The 6779-nt window shown below is 49.3% G+C and overlaps 1 long non-coding RNA gene across 1 annotated transcript; it reads left to right on the forward strand.

Annotated features, from left to right (window-relative positions):
- The first annotated feature begins 287 nt into the window (after positions 1–287).
- Positions 288–5125, forward strand: LOC135978810 (uncharacterized). Its single transcript, XR_010596174.1, has 3 exons — positions 288–398; positions 3014–3091; positions 5001–5125. It is a non-coding gene; the product is annotated as an uncharacterized LOC135978810 (long non-coding RNA).
- Positions 5126–6779: the final 1654 nt, after the last annotated feature.

Consider the following 6779-nt stretch of genomic DNA (forward strand, 5'->3'; position numbering starts at 1 on the left):
GGAGAAGAGGGTTCTGATAACTTGAGGTGTGGTTTGGAGGTGGAACAGCTGTCAAGGGCACTGAGGGGGAGGTAGCAGGAGCTCACCCCAGAAGGAGCGGGGTTGGCACTGGAGGTTACTAGAAAGGACAAGAAGACTCCATTCTGGGGTTCAGGAGGTGAATTCATCTCTCAGTGGTGTTCAGGTGCTGAGTGGAAATACTGCTGGTTCCAGGTGCCCTTAAATCCCCCAGATTCCTCGGGGCGTTTGAGTCTCTGACAGGTTCTCGTTCCCTTGCAGGAGGAGGACGTCACGGCCAAAGTGATGCACCCGCATCATCCGCCACTTGCGCCAGGTGCCTGAGACACTGCAGAGGCTGCGCCTCTGAGGCCTTCAGCAACTCCCGCTCCCTGCTGCAGGTACTGCTCTGTCTCCCTGTAAATGTCGAGCTAGTGGAAGGGGAAATGGAGCCCCCTGGCACTCACTAAAAGGGAAAGTGGTGGATTCTCCATCTCTTGATGTCATTGAGTGAAGACTAGATGCCTTTCTGGAATGTGTGTGCCCAAAAAGTAACTATTGTACTATACAGGAGGCCTATGATATGCAGGGGCTTAGATGAGATGCTCTAAAGGTCTCTTGTGGCCATAAAGTCTACAAATTTTGGAAACACTAAGGCTTGGTCTACACTACCCCCCCTAATTCGAACTAAGGTACGCAACTTCAGCTACGTGAATAACGTAGCTGAAGTTCGAAGTACCTTAGTTCGAATTAGTTCAAACTTACCTTGGTCCACACTCGGCAGGCAGGCTCCCCCGTCGACTCCGCGGTACTCCTCTCGGCGAGCTGGTGTACCGCAGTCGACGGTGAGCACTTCCGGGTTCGACTTATCGCGTCCAGACTAGTCGAACCCAGAAGTTCGATTTCCAGCCGTCGAACTTGCGGGTAAGTGTAGCCAAGGCCTGAGTGTAGTATTGGGAGCAGCCTCTGATGTTTTACTGTCTAGCCGGCTTGCTTCCTAGAATGAAGACGCATTGAGTGGGGTGATCCACAGAGAGTACCTGTGTCAAGGCTGTATCCCCACTTTGAAGTTTAGGATACAAATGTAGGGGCCTGCATGAAAACTTCTAAGCTTAACCACCATCCCAAGGCTAATTTCCTCCCCTGGGTAGCCTTGAGAAACCTTTCACCAATTCCCTGGTGAATACAGATCCAAACCCCTTGGATCTTAAAACAAGGAGAAATTAACCATCCCCCCTCCTTCCTCCCACCAACTTCTGGTGAATACAGATCCAACCCCCTTGGATCTAAAAGGAGGAGAAATTAACCATTCCCCTCCTTCCTCCCACCAACTCCTGGTGAATCAAGATCCAAACTCCTTGGATCTTAAAACAAGAAAAAATCAATCAGGTTCTTAAAAATAAGGCTTTTAATTAAAGAAAAAGGTAAAAACCATCTCTGTAAAATCAGTATGGAAATTAACCTTACAGGGTAATCAAACTTAAAGAGCTCAGAGGACTCCCCTCTAGTCTTAGGTTCAAAGTACAGCAAACAAAGATAAACACTCTAGTAAAAGGTACATTTACAAGTTGAGAAAACAAAGGAAAACTAACACGCCTTGTTTGAAATAGGAGAGACTTGTTTAGAAAGATGTGGAGAACCTGGATTGATGTCTGGTCCCTCTCAGTCCCGAGGGCGAACACCCACACAAACAAAGAACAGAAACAAAAGCCTTCCCCTCCCCAAGATTTGAAAGTATCTTGTCCCCTTATTGGTCCTTTAGGTCAGATGCCAGCCAGGTTACCTGAGCTTCTTAACCCTTTAGAGGGAAAAGGATTTTGGAGTCTCTGGCCAGGAGGGATTTTATAGTACTGTACACAGGACAGCTGTTATCCTTCCCTTTATAGTTATGACAACCTCAAACCTTCAAAGTCTCAGGCCAGCAACAGGACATTAGCATTGGTTGGGTGTGGCAGTGACATCACAAAGGCCTTTTGCAGGACGTCAGCCTATTGGTCAAATGTGTTAGGGAGGTGGTGACCTCAGAGAGAGATGCTGACATCAGCCTGACAGGACAGGAGCACAGGGCCAGGGAAACCTCAGAGACCCTGTGGCTTTGCTTCAGCAAGTCTCCTTCTCGAGGTCTCTCTTTGAGGACTGAGAGAGTGTTCACGTATTTAAGTGCGTGCAGGAGCCTCTTTCGAGTTTTCTCCTTTCCTTTTACTGATTTTACTAGAAAACAGGCATCCCTGTTGAGAAAGTAAGAGCCTCGGAGAGGTTTGTAACCTCTTCAGTCTGATCCACCTGGTGCCATCTGCATTCTAGGCATGGAAAACATTAGTTCAAGGTGGCAGAATTTTATAGCCCACCTGGGACTTTGTCCCGTGGAATCACTGGGGACATTAGGATTTGTCCTTTTCATTTTAAGTTTTCCTCCATCCCTCCTTCCTTTCCTTTCATCTCTTACTTCTTTTGTCCTTTCTCCTGTTCCCCTCCCACCACCAGGAGCGGTGTGTGTGTGTATGTTTGTTGCTGGGGGTGCTCTTCACCTCCCCTTGTGGGGAGTTCATGCAAAACTGTGGGGTTGAAATAGTACTTCGACTCCACTGACACTAGATGCTGCCATCCTGTGGCTTAGCATTAGTGTCTGGGATGACTTGGGGCAAGATCTCAACCTCCCCGCAACCCACTTCACTGCTGCCAGAATCCCTCCTGCCCCGCCTGCTAGAGCTGCCTCCCTGCCCAACCTGGGTGGGGGTGGAGAAGAGGATTCTGATAACTTGAGCTGTGATTTGGAGGTGGAACAGCTGTCAAGGGCACTGAGGGGGAGGTAGCAGGAGCTCACCCTACAAGGAGGGGGGTTGGCACTGTAGGTTACTAGAAAGGACAAAAGACTCCATTCTGGGCTTCAGGAGGTGAATTCATCCCTCAGTGGTGGGCAGTTGCTGAGTGGAAATACTGCTGGTTCCAGTTGGCCTTAATTCCCCCTGATTCCTCGGGGCGTTTGAGTCTCTGACACGTTTTCGTTCCCTTGCAGCAGGAGGACGTCACCGCCAAAGTGATGCACTAGCTCCGCATCATCTGGCACTTGCGCCAGCTGCCTGAGACACTGCAGGTGTGTGTGTGTGTTGCTGGGGGTGCTCTTCACCTCCCGTTGTGGAAAATTGATCGAAAACTGTGGGGTTGCAATAGTGCTTGGACTCCACTGACACTAGATGCTGCCATCGTGTGGCTTATCATTAGTTTCTGGGATGACTTGGGGCAAGATCTCAACCTCCCCACAACCCACTTCACTGCTGCCAGAATCCCTCCTGCCCCCCCTTCTAGAGCCGCCTCCCTGCCCAACCTGTGTGCGGGTGGAGAATTGGGTTTTGATAACTTGAGGTGTGGTTTGGAGGTGGAAGAGCTGTCAAGGGCACTGAGGGGGAGGTAGGAGGAGCTCACCCTACAAGGAGGGGGGTTGGCACTGGAGGTTACTAGAAAGGAGAAGACGACTCCATTCTGGGGTTCAGTAGGTGAATTCATCCCTCCCTGCTTAAGGTACTGCTCTGGCTCACTGTAAATGGGGAGCTAGTGGAAAGGGAAATGGAGCCTCCTGGCACTCACTAAAAGGGTAAGTGGTGGATTCTCCATGTCTTGATGTCATTGAATGAAGACTAGATGACTTTCTGGAATGTGTTTTTCAAAAAAGTAACTGTTGTGCTATACAGGAAGCCCATGATATGCAAGGGGTTAGATGAGATGCTCTAAATTTCTCTTCTGGCCATAAAGTCTCCTAATTTTCTTAAAACTGAGTGTAGCGTTGGGAGCAGCCTCTGATGTTTTACTGTCTAGCCGGCTTGCTTCCTAGAATGAAGACGCATTGAGTGGGGTGATGGACAGAGAGTAGCTCAAACCTTCAAAGTGTCAGGCCAGCAGCAGGACATTAGCACTTCCGGGGATGGGTGTGTGTGGCAGTGACATCACAAAGGCCTTTTGCAGGACGTCAACCTATTGGTCAAAGGTGTTAGGCAGGTGGTGACCTCAGAGAGAGATGCTGACATCATCCAGGCAGGACAGTGTTGCAAGGCCAGGGAAACCTCAGAGACCCCTGTGGCTTTGCTTGAGCAAGTCTCCTTCTCGAGGTCTCTCTTTGAGGACTGAGAGAGTATTAGGGTTGATGAATGTGAGTGCGAGCAGGAGCCTCTTTCGAGTTGTCTCCTTTCCTTTTACTGATTTTACTAGAATACAGACGTCCCTATTTAGAAGGTAAGAGCCTCCAAGAGGTTTTGGAAGCTGCTCAGTCTGATCCATCTGGTGCCAGCTGAATTCTAGGCATGGAAAACACTAGTTCAAGGTTGCAGAATTTTATAGTCCACCTGGGATTTTGTCCCGTGGAATCACTGGGGACATTAGGGTTTGTCCTTTTCGTTTTACCTTTTCCTCCATCCCTCCTTCCTTTCTCTTCATCTCTTACTTCTTTTGTCCTTTCTCCTGTTCCCCTCCCACCACCAGGAGTGGTGTGTGTGTGTGTGTTGCTGGGGGTGCTCTTCACCTCCCCTTGTGGGAAGTTGATCCAAAACTGTGGGGTTGAAATAGTGCTTGGACTCCACTGACACTAGATGCTGCCATCCTGTGGCTTCGCATTAGTGTCTGGGATGACTTGGGGCAAGATCTCAACCTCCCTGAAACCTACTTCACTCTTGCCAGAATCCCTCCTGCCCCCCCCTGCTAGAGTCGCCTCCCTGCCCAACCTGGGTGGGGGTGGAGAAGAGGGTTCTGATAACTTGATCTGTGGTTTGGAGGTGGAACAGCTGTCAAGGGCACTGAGGGGGAGGTAGCAGGAGCTCACCCTAGAAGGAGGGGGGTTGGCACTGGAGGTTACTAGAAAGGACAAGAAGACTCCATTCTGGGGTTCAGGAGGTGAATTCATCCCTCAGTGGTGGGCAGGTGCTGATTGGAAATACTGCTGGTTCCAGGTGGCCTTAATTTCCTCTCATTCCTCGGGGCGTTTGGGTCTCTGACAGGTTCTCGTTCCCTTGCAGCAGGAGGACGTCACCGCCAAAGTTCTGCACCAGCTCCGCATCATCCGTCACTTGGGCCAGGTGCCTGAGACACTGCTGGGGCTGTGCCTCTGAGGCCTTCAGCAACTCCCGCTCCCTGCTGCAGGTACTGCTCTGGCTCACTGTAAATGGGGGAGCTAGTGGAAGGAGAAATGGAGTCCCCTGGCACTCACTAAAAGGGAAAGTGGTGGATTCTCCATCTCTTGATGTCATTGAATGAAGACTAGATGCCTTTCTGGAATGTGTGTGCCCAAAAAGTAACTATTGTACTATACAGGAAGCCTATGATATGCAGTGGCTTAGATGAGATGGTCTAAAGGTCTCTTGTGGCCATAAAGTCTACTAATTTTGGAAACACTGAGTGTAGCATTAGGAGCAGGCTCTAATGTTTTACTGTCTAACCGGCTTGCTTCCTAGAATGAAGACGCATTGAGTGGGGTGATCCACAGAGAGTAGCTCAGACCTTCAAAGTGTCAGGCCAGCAGCAGGATATTAGCACTTCAGGGGATGGGTGGGTGTGGCAGTGACATCACAAAGGCCTTTTGCAGGAGCTCAGCCTATTGGTCAAAGTTGTTAGGGAGGTGGTGACCTCAGAGAGAGATGCTCACATCAGCCAGGCAAAACAGGGGCGCAGGGCCAGGGAAACCTCAGAGACCCCTGTGGCTTTGCTTCAGCAAGTCTCCTTCTCGAGCTCTCTTTGAGGACTGAGAGAGTATTAGGGTTCACGTATGTGTGTTCGAGCAGGAGCCTCTTTCGAGTTTTCTCCTTTCCTTTTACCCATTTTACTAGAAAACAGAAGTCCCTGTTGAGAAAGTAAGTGCCTCGGAGAGGTTTGTAACCTGTTCAGTCTGATCCACCTGGTGCCATCTGAATTCTAGGCATGGAAAACACTAGTTTAAGGTGGCAGAATTTTATTCCCTCCCTGGGATTTTGTCCCGTAGAATCACTGGGGACATTAGGAAAATAACAAGGAGTCTGGTGGCACCTTAAAGACTAACAGATTTATTTGGGCATAAGCTTTCGTGAGTAAAAACCTCACTTCTTCGGATGCATAGAGTGAAAGTTACAGATGCAGGCATTATATACTGACACATGGAGAGCAGGGAGTTACTTCACAAGTGGAGAACCAGTGTTGACAGGGCCAATTCAAAAATCAAGGTGGATGTAGTCCACTCCCAATAATAGATGAGGAGGTGTCAATTCCAGGAGAGGAAAAGCTGCTTCTGTAGTGAGCCAGCCACTCCCAGTCCCTATTCAAGCCCAGATTAATGGTGTTGAATTTGCAAATGAATTTTAGTTCTGCTGTTTCTCTTTGAAGTCTGTTTCTGAAGTTTTTTTGTTCAATGATAGTGACTTTTAAATCTGTAATAGAATGACCAGGGAGATTGAAGTGTTCACTTACTGGCTTATGTATGTTACCATTCCTGATGTCCGATTTGTGTCCATTTATTCTTTTGCGGAGGGACTGTCCGGTTTGGCCAATGTACATGGGAGAGGGGCATTGCTGGCACATGATGGCATATATGACATTAGTGGATGTGCAGGTGAATGAGCCCCTGATGGTGTGGCTGATGTGGTTGGGTCCTCTGATGCTGTTGCCAGAGTAGATATGGGGACAGAGTAGGCAACGAGGTTTGCTACGGGGATAGGTTCCTGGGTTGGTGTTTCTGTGGTGTGGTGTGTAGTTGCTGGTGAGTATTTGCTTCAGGTTGGGGGGTTGTCTGTAAGCGAGGACTGGCCTGCCTCCCAAGGTCTGTGAGA

This window comes from Chrysemys picta, unplaced genomic scaffold, assembly GCF_011386835.1.
Source record: "Chrysemys picta bellii isolate R12L10 unplaced genomic scaffold, ASM1138683v2 scaf457, whole genome shotgun sequence".
NCBI classification, from domain to species: domain Eukaryota; kingdom Metazoa; phylum Chordata; order Testudines; family Emydidae; genus Chrysemys; species Chrysemys picta.